Below are 17408 nucleotides of genomic sequence, written 5' to 3' on the forward strand. Positions count from 1 at the left end.
ACTCCAGGCCAGCAGGGAGACCTCTGAACCTGACTGCTGAGGAGCTGCTCTCTGTGGTCGGGAGGAGGGAAGTTATGGCAGTCTGTGAAGGGAAGGGGAAGTGTGTGGACGTGAGAAGGGGAGATGGAGGATGAGCAGAGTTAAGGCTCACTCCTAGCTGGAGCGCATGGTCGGGATTCCGGTCTCCAAGTTTGTAGGGACACTGACGGTCCTCCAGCAGAAACCGGAGGAAGTAGCTGCTGTAAATGCTCTGTTCCCAACTAAGGCTCGGAGGCCCCAGCAGCGACGTGTGTGAGCCAGAAGGAAAAGGCTATGGCTGCCTGCCTTACGAGAAAGTTCCAAAAGAGAGTCAACAGGGGGAACTTCAGTGAACTCAGTACTGCGAGTACCTCAGATAAGCGCTAGAACGGAGGCCACACTACCTATCTGCAGAGAGAGAATTCCAAATTTGCTACCAGGCTGACCAACTCCTTCTCCATCTGTACTCTGGGTCCTGGACTGCACTTACCAAGTACAGGTAAAGGAACTGCACGACTGTGTCTGTCATCTTTCTCTTGCGCCTGGCACACGGCTCTGCTACATCCTGCACTGCACACCATCTACCAACTCTTTCATCTGCCCTGCGACTACGGCCCTACCTGTGCAGGGCTTCTACATCTAAGCTGCACCACATCTGTCCCAGAGAAGCGACACTGCAGCGCGGGTAATTGTGATCAGAAACCACAGGTGGCGTCACGTATCATTCACCTATAATCGTTATTCACCCCTTTGCATGGACGCCCAAGGCCACGGAACGGGTCATCACCACCAACGTGACACATCCCTCTGAGACACCGGCCCGGTACCGATTAACCCCACTGCCCTGGCTGGCCACCCACACTCCATGTCAGATTCATCTTGGTCTGGGGAATTCATGATTTGACTTGATAACCCAGGCATGGTATGATAGAAAGAGCTACATGGACTAATGTGAAGTGTGGCCTGCTGCATCATTCACTTTTGGTGGGGGTGAAGGACACAAGGAAAGGGGTTCTTCCTAACCAGGAGCCAGCACTTGACGACTCAGTGCTTGCATTTTTTGAAACTTCAGAAGAAGAGGGCATATTTGCTGCAGTCTGTTTCGGCAATGTAACCCAAAACCATTTCCTGATGCTCCGGCTTTAAAAGCGGTTAACCTACTCCCAGAAATGGTAGCCTTCCAGGTGTTCCGGAGCCAGACCATGACGCAGGCTCAACACCTCCTGCCTTAGCTGCTATTGTGCTTTTGCCACTACCAGCAGATGCACCACCACCATCAGCACCAGCTGGCCCCCCCACGCCCACGTCCATGGCCTCTTCCACCAAACTTCAAAATGTTGCAGAACATGAACCCAAAATAACATCAGATATATGGTACTGTATCAGAAGCGTACAGCTCTATACAGTCAAAGGATGATTGTCAATCTCCCTATATATACACCATCAGTCACACAGAGATGCTCACAGGCTCAGTATGGATTAGACAAGAATATAAAAAGTAGAAAAGTGTACAGTATCATCAGATAGCAGGTATATATAGTATAGTTTAAACATTCTAAATCTCCGTAGATATTTCAGGAGGCAGACACAGACTCTCTCAGGCTCAGTATGGATTACAACACAATATAAAAAGCCGTAAAATGGTAATGGATCTGAAGAGTACAGCTGTACACAGTGTAGGGGTCATTGTTGTCAATCTCAGTATTTATCTCCCCAGTCAGAAAATAACTCTCACTTGGTCAGTTTGGATTAGACCAGAATATAAAAAGCAGTAAATGGGTAATGTATCACAAGCGTAGAGCTGTATACACTAGTGTTGGGGTAATTTTTAAATGCACATCTAAATTGCGGGAGTAACCCACAGACTGTCACACGCTCAGGATGGATCACACCACAATATAACAAGAAGATCTGCAAGAAATAATCACACATGTGGGCCAATGTTCCAGGTGTCAATAATACACTTAGAGTGGTGGGTGGAGGAGGACTTCCTGGCAGAAAGGGTACAGTATTACCAGATACCAGGTATATATAGCATAGTTTAAACATTAAAAATGTACGTCTATATATTCAGGAGTAGTGATGAGCCACCCCGCTAGTGTTCCAGTTCGTTTTAATTTGTCGAACACGAGGCAAGTTCGTCGAATGTTTGTCGAACGCTCGACGAACAACGTCGAACACCATTCAAAACAATGGCAGGCAAACACAAACACATACAAACACATAGAAAACAATTACAAAACACCTTAAAAGGTGTCCCAAAGCAGACAAAATGCTCAGAATACAAAAATAACATATGGAAAACGGCACCTACATATAGAAAAGAGGTGGAGGAGTAAAAGGAGGAGACACAGATATAGGCATGTCATGCCCTTATGAAGTCAAGAAAGGCTGGAATAAAAATGTAAAATACCAAAAAACAGTAAAAATCTGAAATCGGACTTCCCACCATAAATTAGGCCAACTGCTGATCGGGTGGCGTTATTCCCACGAACCTCCGAACAGCGTCCATGAAGGCAAAGTGTTTGGTTTCCGGGGCAGTATGGTTGCAAAGCTGAACCTTAAAGGAATGTACAGAAGGGCACCACCAGGAGTGGAGCCTGCGGCTTAATTCGACTCCACCCGGGAAACCTCAACCATGCCAGCTACAGAAAAAATTGACAGATTGCAAGCTTTGTTGATTCTGTGGGTGGTGGATGTCTGTTTTTAGTTGTGCTAGCGATTTATCAGCTTAATTCCGTTAATGAACGAGACTCCGGCATGCCCCCGCAGTACGCGTCAAGCTTACTAGAGGGACATGCGAGGCTCTGGCACGCGAGATCGAGCAATAATAATAATCCTTATTTATATAGTGCCAACATATTCCGCAGCGCTTTACAGTTTAACAGTTTCAAAACACAAGTCATAAGTAACAATGTTAACAATACAATAATTAAAGCAAAATAAGACGAGATAAGACAAAATAAGACGACCCTGCTCGTGAGAGCTTACAATCTACCATGAGGTGAGGGAGATACAAAGTACAGGTGTGTATTTACAATTGTATATTTACAATGAAAGCCCAGCCATCTTGAGGGAGTGAAGGATGGATGTAGATAGTGAATGGGCTATACACGCACACTTACACATAGAATGACTTTGATTAGTGAACGTGATAAGCCGCTCTGAACAAATGTGTTTTGAGGGAGCGCCTAAAACTATGCAATTTGTGGTTAGTCCTAATTTCTTGGGGTAGAGCATTCCAGAGGATAGGAGCAGATTGGGAGAAGTCTTGGAGTCGGGAGTGGGAGGTACGGATTAGTGCAGAGGTTAGTCGAAAGTCGTTTGCAGAGCGCTGCGCTCTGCAAACGACTTTCGACTAACCTCTGCACTAATCCGTACCTCCCACTCCCGACTCCAAGACTTCTCCCAATCTGCTCCTATCCTCTGGAATGCTCTACCCCAAGAAATTAGGACTAACCACAAATTGCATAGTTTTAGGCTAGGCTGATCGGCTAGGCTGATAGACAGAAATGAGGGAGGAGATGTAGGGGGGTGCCGCACCGTGGAGAGCTTTGTGGGTGAGAACAAGTACTTTGAATTGGATCCTATAATGAATGGGCAGCCAGTGAAATGACTGACGAAGAGCGGACATGTCCGAGTACCGATTAGCCAGATGGATGACCCTGGCTGCTGCATTAAGTATGGACTGGAGAGGGGATAGTCGAGTGACGGGGAGGCCAATTAATAGAGCGTAATCCAGGCAGGAGTGGATCAATGCTACAGTGAGGGCTTTTGTTGTTTCCATGGTGAGAAAAGGGCGGATTCTAGAGATATTCGTTAGGTGTAAGCGGCAAGAGTGGGCAAGAGATTGTATATGGGATGTGAAGGAGAGATTGGTCTCAAACATAACACCCAGACAGCGCGCCTGCTGCCGGGGAGTTATTGTGGTACCACCCACGGAGAGGGAAATGTCAGATTTAGTGAGGTTAGTAGACGGCGGGAGCAGAAGAAGTTCAGTTTTGGAGAGGTTGAGTTTCAGATAGAGAGTGGACATGATATTGGAGACTGCGGACAGACAGTTACTGGCGTTCTGTAGTACAGAGGGGGTAAGGTCGGGGGAAGACGTATATAGTTGTGTGTCATCAGCATAAAGATGGTACCGAAAGCCAAATCTGCTGATGGTCTGTCCAATTGGGGCTGTGTAGAGAGAGAAGAGAAAGGGGCCAAGAACTGAGCCCTGAGGTACCCCGACAGCAAGAGGAAGAGAAGATGAAGTGGAGCCAGAGAACAAAACACTGAAGGAGCGGTCAGAGAGATAGGAAGAGAACAAGGAGAGAGCAGTGTCCTTAATGCCTAGTGACTGGAGCCTAGAGAGTAGGAGATGGTGGTCAACAGTATCGAAAGCTGTAGATAGGTCAAAAAGAATGAGCAGAGAGTGGTCACCATTACGTTTTGCTGTCAGAAGGTCATTGGTCACTTTGATGAGTGCAGTTTCAGTCGAATGTAGGAGGTGGAAGCCGGACTGTGAAGGGTCTAGAAGGGAGTGAGTGGAGAGGTAACTGGTAAGGCAGGAGTAAACTAGGCGCTCCAAAAGTTTAGAGATGAAGGGGAGATTGGAGACTGGTCTGTAGTTGTTTGTGCAGGATGGGTCGAGAGCGGGTTTCTTTAGTAATGGAGTAACGATGGCGTGTTTGAAGGAGGATGGGAAAATGCCCGAGGAGAGGGAGAGATTAAAGATTGTAGTTAGGTGGGTTGTGACGACTGGAGAGAGAGAATGGAGGAGATGTGAGGGAATGGGTTCGGTAGTGCATGTAGTCGGACGAGAAGAAAAGTGGAGTCTGGAGACTTATTCTTCTGTGATGGGATCAAATGTGGAAAGTGAACCAGGGGAGATGCAGAAATGGATGGGAGTCACAGCACTTGGTGGTTGGGAGCAGATTTCCTGACGGATATTATCTATTTTTTCTGTAAAGTGGGAGGCCAGGTCATCAGCACAAATGTCTGTGATAGGGGCTTGTGCTTTTGGCCTGAGGAGGGAGTGAAAAGTGTCAAAAAGTTTCTTGGGGTTGTTGGCAAGTGAGGAGATCAGGGTGGTGAAGTAGATCTGTTTGGCGAGGTGAAGGGCAGCGTTATAGGTTCTTAACATAAATTTGAAGTGGATGAAGTCTTCTGGTGTGCAGGTTTTTCTCCATAGGCGTTCAGCACTCCTAGAGCATCGCTGGAGAAGTTGAGTTTGCGATGTGAGCCAGGGCTGTTTTACTTTGTGCTTGGAGGTTCTGAGGGTGAGGGGAGCTACTTGGTCAAGGGTGCTTCTGAGAGTGTCATTGTAGTGATGAACAGCCAGATAAGGACATGTCTATTTGTGGGTCTCGGGGAGTGAGAGAATTGTAAGCCACCGTAGGAAATGGCAGCAGGAGAGACAGTGTCAGAATCCTGAATCCAGGTTTCAGTGAGGGCCAACAGATTAAGAGAGTTGTTCAGAAAGTAGTTGTGTAGGAAATGAAGCTTGTTACAAGCAGACCGTGGATTCCAGAGGGCACAATTAAAAGATGGAGATGAGGGAGTGCAAGTAATATTAATAAGATTATTATGGTTTCGATATGAGGTAGGGTAGGGGTTGAGGTTGGGGGATGGTGGACCAGGGTTGGGGGAGATGTCCCCTGAAATCAGTAGGAGTAGGAAGATAAAGAGCAAATAGTTGTTAGAATTGTAAGTAGTTTTTTTCTGCATTGTGTTTGGGCAAGATGGGCTGAGGTTTCTCAGGAAGGTGAGGAGTGCATGGGAGCTGTACATGGGAAAGGGAAGTATAGAGGGGCTGATGTGTATGAGTCATGATGGAGGGGGGATAGGGTGGTGAATGTGGATGACAAGGGAACACAGGTGGATAAAAATAAAGCACCTGGTTAAAGGGAAGAGCAAAGTGTGGGTTACCTGACTCCTGCCCTGACTAACTGCCATGTATAACTGCCGTTTTCCTGATGCTTAGCTTCTGTGATGTTTTGCTTATGGGACGCTTGCGTGCTGCAGCCCACACTGCGTGCTTCCCCTTAGGAACTACTACATATATAGGCCACACTACAGGGTCAGGAGAGAGGGATTGTGGGAGCTGGTTGGGTATAATTTGGCAGCTGGGGCCAGCACACCAGGGGATGGTTAGATGATCAAAGCCACTAGACCAGGCTGTGTCAATATGCTAAAGCACCTTCAACCTGATAAGATCAAGAGAGGCCCCAGTCACGGATCTAAAGCAGTAAGTATTACATACAGTGCAACAAATGAATTATACCAAAGCTTTAGCAAGCACATTAAAATATGCAGCAAAATGGTAAAGCAGCAGGTCTGTCATGCCCTTACATGTCCGGGGCTGCATGCGCGCTACACTGAAAGGTCCAGCGTATGTCGCTTACAGGTGCAGATAACCCGCTGAACCTCGTTAGTGATGGGGATCTGGGATTACAATTCTTCCCCGCGAACGAGGATTTCCCAGTAAGTGCAGGTCAACCGGAATTACGGAATTAGGCCTAACCGGCATTCCAGAAAAAATGAAAAAATTAAGTGTCCAAATCACAGGTGCTGTAGCTTGCTTAACAGCTGGGCTCCTATGCTGAGTAGCATGCAGTTCTTACATAAACAGGCGGCATAGCTTGGTTCACTGGTGGGCTCCTCTGCTGAGTAGCAGACAGTGCTACAAGGCCCAAAAGGATTTTCTGGACAAAATGCGGTAAAAAAAAATTAGAAACACACAAGGTGTAGCTCCTTGACAGGTGTATTACACTGCCTGCTACCACACACCGCTACTATGCCATGAAACAGTCTATTAACATTGAAAACCATTATTAATGTGAAAATGAAGTTACGCTTTTGGTGAACGAACCATTCTCCAACGGAACCTCGTTCAGCCGAATTTTAAGCTAAGTGTTCGAGTTCGACGAACGGCTCGAACACCAGCCAAAACAGCTGGAATTTTAACTTGGCGAACAGGTCGACTTGAATACCGCTCATCTCTAATCAGGAGGCAGACTCAGACTTTCTCAGGCCCAGTATGGATTCGACAAGATTGTAGAAAATTGAGAAAGGGTACAGTATCACCCGATAACAGGTATATATGTAGCATAGTTTACACATTAAAAACCTATGTCTATACAGTTGTGGCCAAAAGTATTGACACCGCTACAATTTTGTCAGATAATACTCAGTTTCTTCCTGAAAATGATTGCAAACACAAATTCTTTGGTATTATCTTTATTTAATTTTTCTTAAATGAAAAAACACAAAAGAGAATGAAGCAAAAAGCAAAACATTGATCATTTCACACAAAACTCCAAAAATGGGCCAGACAAAAGTATTGGCACCCTCAGCCTAATACTTCGTTGCACAACCTTTAGCCAAAATAACTGCGACCAACCGCTTCCGGTAACCATCAATGAGTTTCTTACAATGCTCTGCTGGAATTTTAGACCATTCTTCTTTGGCAAACTGCTCCAGGTCCCTGATATTTGAAGGGTGCCTTCTCCAAACTGCCATTTTTAGATCTCTCCACAGGTGTTCTATGGGATTCAGGTCTGGACTCATTGCTGGCCACCTTAGAAGTCTCCAGTGCTTTCTCTCAAACCATTTTCTAGTGCTTTTTGAAGTGTGTTTTGGGTCATTGTCCTGCTGGAAGACCCATGACCTCTGAGGGAGACCCAGCTTTCTCACACTGGGCCCTACATTATGCTGCAAAATTTGTTGGTAGTCTTCAGACTTCATAATGCCATGCACACGGTCAAGCAGTCCAGTGCCAGAGGCAGCAAAGCAACCCCAAAACATAAGGGAACCTCCACTGTTATGAGCTCATTTTCTGCTCCACCAGCTGGGAGTTCTCTTTCCGTTCTCCCTCTGGTAGTGACAGGAGGTAGTGAGGTTAGTTTAATTGGTAATGGTCTGCCACCTGGCGAGGAGGATAGTGATTGGATCTCCGGAGTATCAGACTGGATATAAGACAGCCAACGCCCTATCCTGTTGCTGGTGATTCAGTCTGTTTCTCAGGTCTTGGATTTCAGCTCTGCTCCAGTCATCTCAAGTTAAGCTTGTTTTTTGCTAATGTTCACACTTGCTCTTGTTGGTCAACTCTGTTTTTGTGTGGTCAGCCAGCCCGACTGGGCTGTGCTGAATTTCCACTCTTATTTATCTGTATTTGCCAATTTGCCTTTTTGTCCTTCATTAGATTAGCCTCTTTTTGCTCTGTCTCAGAATATTCCAGAGTGCTGATATAGTGGGAGAAGTCTAGTGACTTCAGGGTTAATTTTGTTATCAGAAGCGTTGGACATTATTTTTGGTAGGGTTTTTTGGCAGATTGCAGACAGTATCTTTCCTTTCCTGTCCTTTCAAGTTAGTTTGTCCCCATCGTTTGCTCAGCCTATTTTTCTGCCTTTGTTTGTGTTTTCATATTGCTTCACCGTCAATACATGTGGGGGGCTGTCTTTCCTTTGGGGTCTGCTCTGGGGAGTTAGTTTTCCTCTTTTCTTACTTTAGGCTTATTTAGCTCTCCGGTTGTGACGAGGCGTCCAGGACCACCGTAGGCACGCTCCACGACTGCTTCTAATTGTGTGTTAAGATCAGGGCTTTGCAGTCTGCGTAGTTACCAACCTCTCTGGTTTTCTGAGACTTAGTGTGTTTTGCTTTTTTCCTCCTAGGTGACCCATTCATAACACTCCACCATGTTTGACTGTAGGGACCGTGTTCTTTTCTTTGAATGCCTCTTTTTTTCTCCTGTAAACTCTATGTTGATGCCTTTGCCCAAAAAGCTCTACTTTTGTCTCATCTGACCAGATAACATTCTTCCAAAACGTTTTAGGCTTTTTCAGGTAAGTTTTGGCAAACTCCAGCCTGGCTTTTTTATGTCTCAAGGTAAGAAGTGGGGTCTTCCTGGGTCTCCTACCATACAGTTCCTTTTCATTCAGACGCCGACGGATAGTACGGGTTGACACTGTTGTACCCTCGGACTGCAGGGCAGCTTGAACTTGATTGGATGTTAGTCGAGGTTCTTTATCCAACATCCGCACAATCTTGCGTTGAAATCTCTTGTCAATTTTTCTTTTCCGTCCACATCTAGGGAGGTTAGCCACAGTGTCATGGGCTTTAAACTTCTTGATGACACTGCGCACGGTAGACACAGGAACATTCAGGTCTTTGCAGATGGACTTGTAGCCTTGAGATTGCTCATGCTTCCTCACAATTTGGTTTCTCAAGTCCTCAGACAGTTCTTTGGTCTTCTTTCTTTTCTCCATGCTCAATGTGGTCTACACAAGGACACAGGACAGAGGTTGAGTCAACTTTAATCCATGTCAACTGGCTGCAAGTGTGATTTAGTTATTGTTAGCACCTGTTAGGTGCCACAGGTAAGTTTCAGGTGCTGTTAATTACACAAATTAGAGAAGCATCACATGATTTTTCGAACAGTGCCACTACTTTTGTCCACCCTCTTTTTTATGTTTGGTGTGGAATTATATTCAATTTGGCTTTAGGACAATTCTTTTTGTGTTTTTTCATTTAAGACAAATTGAATTTGTGTTTGCAATCATTTTCAGGAAGAAACTGAGTATTATCTGACAGGGGTATCAATACTTTTGGCCACAACTGTATATCAGGAGGCAGACTCAGAGGGTCTCAGGCCCAGTATGGATTGGACGTGATTGTACAAAGTTGAGAAAGGGTACAGTATCACCGGATAACAGGTATATATAGCATAGTTTAAACATTAAAAACCTATGTCTATATATCAGGAGACAGACTCAGAGGGTCTCAGGCCCAGTATGGATTTGACCTGATTGTACAAAGTTGAGAAAGGGTACAGTATCACCGGATAACAGGTATATATAGCATAGTTTAAACATTAAAAATCTGCGTGAATATTTCCGGAGTCCGACAAAGACACTCACAGCCTCAGTATGGATTAGACAAGAATCTAAAAAGTAGAAAAAGGGTTATGTATTCGAAGAGTACACCAGTATACACTGTTGGGGTATTTTTCAATCTTCATATATATTTCAGTCTCAGTAAGACAGTCCAGACTCTCCGCAAGAGGAAACGAGATGGACACAAGTACAGACGGAAAGTCGACTGATTGCAGAAATTTTAGAATTACTAATCACGGTAAAATCTCCCAGGAGAATTCTCAGAGGCGATGCTGACCCTCAATTACTTTGTCTGTGGAGACAGCAAAAACAGTTCTTGTGAAGAAACGTTTGCTGTATCGCAGTACCATGGAACCCATCACCGTTACTAATATCCATCAAATTGTGATCACAGGGACAGATGTAGACATTGTCCTCACTGCCTATCATGATCTGTCAGGTAACTTTGGAGTGCAAAAGACACAAGCCACAGGCCATAGGCGATTCTATTGGATTGGCATGAGAGGACACATTTAAAAATGTTGGCAGGAATGTCACACATCTGTGAGTCGGAAAACCGTGAAAGCTGATGATAAATCACCACTGCATCTCATTGTGAGTCGACATCCATAACAAATGGAAGCCATTGATCATCTGAAGATAGAGCCCAGCAGGACAGGGCATAGCTACGTCTTAACCATCATCTATCATTTCACCAAATTTGTATTGGCAGTCCCACTGAAGTATTTAACAGGCCAGACTACACAGTGGTGGAGCAGGGAGAGGTAAGTATTGCAAGTGCTGGTGCCCTGAGCAAGCAGGGGGGGGCCCACTCGTGAGCGGCGGTACTGGCACAGGGACCCTCATAGTACGCCGGTGTGTCTGACGGCGGGTGTGCACCCCCACCGTCAGAGACACTTGATTCTACTATGAGGGAGCTTGTGCCAGTGCCGTTGCCAAAGAGTGTGCCCATCCACCTGTCCAGGGCAACGGCACTCGCACGGGTGCGTGCGCCAGGTGGTGACACCAGCCCTGTGGGGGGAGGCAGCCCAGATAGGGAGGTGGAAAAAATGGCATATGTTGATGTTGGACATTCAGCAGCTGCAAATGGAGTAATTGGAGAAGTCCGAGGAAGAGGAGGACAAAAGCAAGCCATTTTTCTGGCAACCTACGTGTCAGCAGGGGAGGGTGGGACAAAATCCTTTGAAACCCATGCATGGTTCATTTTAATGAAGGATAGATCATCAACATTTTGGGTCAACAGATGGGTCCTTTTTTCTGTCAGGATTGATCCAGCAGCACTGAAGATTCATTCAGATAACACACTATCAGCAGGGCAAGCGAGCTCCTGTAAAGCATATTGTACCAATTCAGGCCAGGTGTCAAGTTTACTGGCCCAATAGTCAAAGGGGAATGACCGGTGAGGGAGAACATCGATATGGGACGAGAAATAGTTTGTCACCATAGTTGACAACTGCTCTCTCCTGTCACTTTCGATCAATGCAGTATTGCCAGTCGTGCGAGCGGTACTTGAAAAATCAGTCCACAACATGGTCATGAAACCCGTGTCCAACGCCACTTCGGCTGTCTGCACCATGAACACCTCTTCCATGTTGCCCCCTACGGCTCGTTGGAAAAACATCACCGCTGCTGTGTGCTGGGAATGCCTCAAACAAACGGTTTACCAGAGTTGCTTGTTTGTTAGCCAATATTAGCTCTAGGTTCTCCTGTGGCATGATGTTTTTGGAATTTGCCTTTATAGCGTGGATCCAGGATGCTGGCCAACCAGTAGTCGTCATCGTTCATCATTTTGGCAATGCGGGGATCCCTTTTTAGGATCTGCAAGGCATAATCAGACATGTGGGCCAATGTTCCAGGTGTCAATGATGCACTGCGAGTGCTGGGTGGAGGAGCACTTTCTGGCAAATCAACATCCCTCCAGTCACACACAAACCCTGTACCTGACCTTGCCACGCCAACATTTTTCCTTGCCCCCTGAGAAGCATCCTGCTCCCCAAAATAATCATCCCCATCATCCTCCTCCTCTTCTTCCTCCACCTCGCCCACGAGACTTCCCAGAGCAGACAATGGCTGACTGTCATCAAGGCTTCCCTCCTCCTCTTCCTCCTCGGCTGCAGACGCCTTCTCCTTAATGTGCGTCAAAGTTTGCATGAGCAGACGCATAAGTGGGATGCTCATGCTTATGATGGCGTCGTCTGCGCTTACCAGCCATGTGCATTCCTCAAAACACTGAAGGACTTTACAGAGGTCTTTCAGCTTCGACCACTGCACACCAGACAACTCCATGTCTGCCTGCAAACTGCCTGCCCGTGTATCCTCCCACAAATGAATTACACCCTGCCTCTATTCGCACAGCCTCTGAACCATGTGCAGGGTGGAGTTCCACCTTGTTGCAACATCGATAATTAGGTGGTGCTTGGGAAGGTGGAGCAATCACTGCAGCTTCTGCATACGACTGGAGTGTACGGGCGACCGGCGGATGTGCGAGCACAGTCTTCGCACCTTATGGAGCAGGGCTGTTAACTCCGGATAATTATTGAGGAAGCACTGCACCACCAGGTTCAAGGTGTGAGCCAGGCAAGGTATATGGCTGAGTTTTGAAAGGGCTATGGCTGCCACAAAATTCCGGCCGTTTTCACTAACTATCTTGCCTGCCTCAAGATGTAGACTGCCCAGACATGACTCAGTTTGTCGCTGCAAGTAGTCGGCCAGTACCTCCGCGGTGTGTCTGTTGTTGCCCAAACACATCATCTTCAACACAGCCTGCTGACGCTTACCACTAGCTGTTCGATAGTGGGACAACTCGTGTGCAACACTGGCAGCTGCGGATGGAGTGCTCGTGCGACTGCGCTCTGTGGACGAGCTTTCGCTTCTGGAGGAGGAGGGTTGAACACCTACAGCCAACTGTTTCCTATACCATGGGCTAGGCAGCACTGTCCCACTGCCGCTATCCCCTGTGGACCCTGCATCCACCACATTAACCCAGTGCTCAGTGATTGACACATAACGGCCCTGGCCATGCCTACTGGACCATGCATCTGTTGTGAGGTGCACCTTTCCACTCACTGATTGCTTGAGTGCATGGACAATGCGGTCTTTCACATACACGTGGAGGGCTGGGATGGCTTTTCACGAAAAGAAGTGCCGACTGGGTAGGTCATAGCGTGGTACTGCGTAGGCCATGAGCTTGCGGAAAGCTTTGCTATCAACCAACCGGTAGGACATCATCTCTAACGAGATTAGTTTGGCAATGTGGGCGTTCAAAGCCAGTGTACGCGGATGAGAGGATGAGTACTTTCTTGTCCTACTCAGAGTGTCTGGTAGGGTGAGCTGGACTTGCGAGCTGCATATGGTGGAACTAGCGGTGGACATGGCAAACTGAGAGAGGGTTGGTGATGGTGTTGCTGATGGCCTACATTCAGTCTTTCGTAGCAATAACATTGTGATTCCACGACTGCTTTGCCCTTGCGACGACACCTCGACATTTGCTGCTGGTGGTGTGCTAACCGGTGGCCTTACAGTGGGGGAAGTGATGTAGCGTTGCTGACTACCTTCATTCGGAGCAGATGCACAAGTGGTATGTGAGGTTTGGTAGTCCGTCCACGCTTGCAAGTGCATGGTGGTTAAATGTCTAAGCATGCAACTGGTATTCAAATTTCTCAGATTTTTCCCTCGGATAAAGGTCTTTGCGCACTTCTTACAGATAACTTTTGCCTGATCATTAGGATTTTGTTCAAAAAAGTGCCACACTGCACTCTTCCTACTATGGAAGACATTTTGAGATCTTGCACGCTGTGCTAATTTGATCGTCTGGCCAAGCTGTCCTGCAACTCTTTTGGGTTTTTTTTGTAACACGTTTTTGGACTGCTACGGTCATGCCAGATAACAGCTGTTGTGATGTCATTGCCTGCTGCGGATCCTCCTCCTCCTCTTCTGAGCTATTGGCAGCGGCACCCTCTTCCCCCAATGGATGCCAATCTGGGTCAACAACTGGGTCATCCATCACCTCCTCTTCAATTTCATGTGCACCTTCCTCTTTGTCACCGTGTAAGGTGAAATAGTATGCGGGAAGGGACACCTGAGTTTCATCAGGGTCTAATTCTGCCTCAGTACACTGCGAGGACAATGTAGTGCTCTGAGTGATTGTACAAGCAGAAAAATCTAGCAGTGGCTGTGCATCAGTGCACTCCATGTCAGATTAATCTTGGACTGGGGAATTCACGATTTGACTTGCAAACCCAGGCATGGTATGTGAAAAGAGCTCCATGGAGTAATCGGTACTGTAGCCTGCCACATTCTTCACTTTTGGCAGGGGTGAAGGACACAAGGAAAGGTGTTGTTCCTGACCAGGAGCCTCCACTGACGACTCAGTGCTTTTATTTTTTGAAAATTCAGAAGAGGAGGCGAGAGAGCTGGAGGCTGTGTCAGCAATGTAATCCAAAACTTGTTCCTGAAGCCCCGGCTCTAAAAGAGGTTTACCTACTCCCAGAAAAGAGAGCCTTCGAGGCCTTGTGGAGCCAGACGAATACGCAGGCTCAAGACCTCCGGCCTTAGGTGCTATTGTGCTTTTGCCACTATCAACAGATGCAACACTACCACCACCACCACCATCGGGACCAGCTGGCAACCCCCACCCACTTCCATGGTGTCTTCCACCATACTTCCTCAATTTTGTGAAAATGTGCCCAAAATACCACCAGCTATATGGTACTGCAAAACAAGGTAGAAGGTGTATCTACTATTGGAGAGAATTTGAATCTCACTATAGATTTGAGGACGCTGAACTATTGTCTCAGGCCCAGGAGAGATTACACCTCAATGTAACAGGCTGAAATTGGATGGAGTATGACAAGGTGGAGGGTGTCTATAGGATTGGTGAGAATTTGAATCTCACTATACATTTTAGGATGCTGAACTATGGTTTCAGGCCCAGGAGAGATTACACCTCAATGTAACAGGCAGAAATTGGATGGTGTATGACAAGGTGGAGGGAGTCTATAGGATTGGTGAGAATTTGAATCTCACTATAGATTTGAGGACGCTAAACTATTGTCTCAGGCCCAGGAGAGATTAAACCTCAATGTAACAGGCAGAAACTGGATGGTGTATGACAAGGTGGAGGGTGTCTATAGGATTGGTGAGAATTTGAATCTCACTATAGATTTGAGGACGTTGAACTATTGTCTGAGGCCCAGGAGAGATTACACCTCAATGTAACAGGCTGAAATTGGATGGAGTATGACAAGGTGGAGGGTGTCTATAGGATTGGTGAGAATTTGAATCTTACTATAGATTTGAGGATGCTGAACTATTGTCTCAGGCCCAGGAGAGATTACACCTCAGTGTAAGAGGCAGAAATTGGATGATGTATGACAAGGTGGAGGGTGTCTATAGGATTGGTGAGAATTTGAATCTCACTAAAGAATTGAGGATGCTGAACTATTGTCTCAGGCCCAGGAGAGATTACACCTCAATGTAACAGGCTGAAATTGGATGGTGTATGACAAGGTGGAGGGTGTCTATAGGATTGGTGAGAATTTGAATCTCACTATAGATTTGAGGATGCTGAACTATTGTCTCAGGCCCAGGAGAGATTACACATCAATGTAACAGGCTGAAATTGGATGGAGTATGACAAGGTGGAGGGTGTCTATAGGATTGGTGAGAATTTGAATCTCACTATACATTTGAGGATGCTGAACTATTATTTCAGGCCCAGGAGAGATTACACCTCAATGTAAAAGGCTGAAATTGGATGGTGTATGATAAGGTGGAGGGTGTCTACAGGATTGGTGAGAATTTGAATCTCACTATAGATTTGAGGATGCTGAACTATTGTCTGAGGCCCAGGAGAGATTACACCTCAATGTAACAGGCTGAAATTGGATGGTGTATGACAAGGTGGAGGGTGTCTACAGGATTGGTGAGAATTTGAATCTCACTATAGATTTGAGGACGTTGAACTATTGTCTCAGGCCCAGGAGAGATTACACCTCAATGTAACAGGCTGAAATTGGATGGAGTATGACAAGGTGGAGGGTGTCTATAGGATTGGTGAGAATTTGAATCTCACTATACATTTGAGGATGCTGATCTATTGTTTCAGGCCCAGGAGAGATTACACCTCAATGTAACAGGCTGAAATTGGATGGTGTATGACAAGGTGGAGGGAGTCTATAGGATTGGTGAGAACTTGAATCTCACTATAGATTTGAGGACGCTGAACTATTGTCTCAGGCCCAGGAGAGATTACACCTCAATGTAACAGGCAGAAATTGGATGGTGTATGACAAGGTGGAGGGAGTCTATAGGATTGGTGAGAATTTGAATCTCACAATAGATTTGAGGACGCTGAACTATTGTCTCAGGCTCAGGAGAGATTACACCTCAATGTAACAGGCTGAAATTGGATGGAGTATTACAAGGTGGAGGGTGTCTATAGGATTGGTGAGAATTTGAATCTCACTATAAATTTGAGGACGCTGAACTATTGTCTCAGGCCTAGGAGAGATTACATCTCAGTTTAAGAGGCAGAAATTGGATGATGTATGACGAGGTGGAGGGTTTCTATAGGATTGGTGAGAATTTGAATCTCACTATAGATTTGAGAACGCTGAACTATTGTCTCAGGCCCAGGAGAGATTACACCTCAGTGTAAGAGGCAGAAATTGGATGATGTATGACAAGGTGGAGGGAGTCTATAGGATTGGTGAGAATTTGAATCTCACTATAGATTTGAGGATGCTGAACTATTGTTTCAGGCCCAGTAGAGATTACACCTCAATGTAACAGGCTGAAATTGGATGGTGTATGACAAGGTGGAGGGTGTCTATAGGATTGGTGAGAATCTGAATCTCACTATAGATTTGAGGACGCTGAACTATTGTCTGAGCCCCAGGAGAGATTACACCTCAATGTAACAGGCTGAAATTGGATGGTGTATAACAAGGTGGAGGGTGTCTACAGGATTGGTGAGAATTTGAATCTCACTATAGATTTGAGGATGCTGAACTATTGTCTCAGGCCCAGGAGAGATTACACCTCAATGTAACAGGCTGAAATTGGATGGTGTATGACAAGGTGGAGGGTGCCTATAGGATTGGTGAGAATTTGAAGCTCACTATAGATTTGAGGACGCTGAACTATTGTCTCTGGCCCAGGAGAGATTACAACTCAATGTAACAGGCTGAAATTGGATGGTGTATGACACGGTGGAGGGTGTCTATAGGATTGGTGAAAATTTGAATCTCACTATAGATTTGAGGATGCTGAACTATTGTCTCAGGCCCAGGAGAGATTACACCTCAATGTAACAGGCAGAAATTGGATGGTGTATGACAAGGTGGAGGGTGTCTATAGGATTGGTGAGAATTTGAAACTCACTATAGATTTGAGGATGTTGAATTATTGTCTCAGGCCCAGGAGAGATTACACCTCAATGTAACAGGCTGAAATTGGATGGAGTATGACAAGGTGGAGGGTGTCTATAGGATTGGTGAGAATTTGAATCTC

Source organism: Dendrobates tinctorius, unplaced genomic scaffold (assembly GCF_039654945.1).
Source record: "Dendrobates tinctorius isolate UK_male_01 unplaced genomic scaffold, ASM3965494v1 ptg000028l, whole genome shotgun sequence".
In the NCBI taxonomy this organism is placed as follows: domain Eukaryota; kingdom Metazoa; phylum Chordata; class Amphibia; order Anura; family Dendrobatidae; genus Dendrobates; species Dendrobates tinctorius.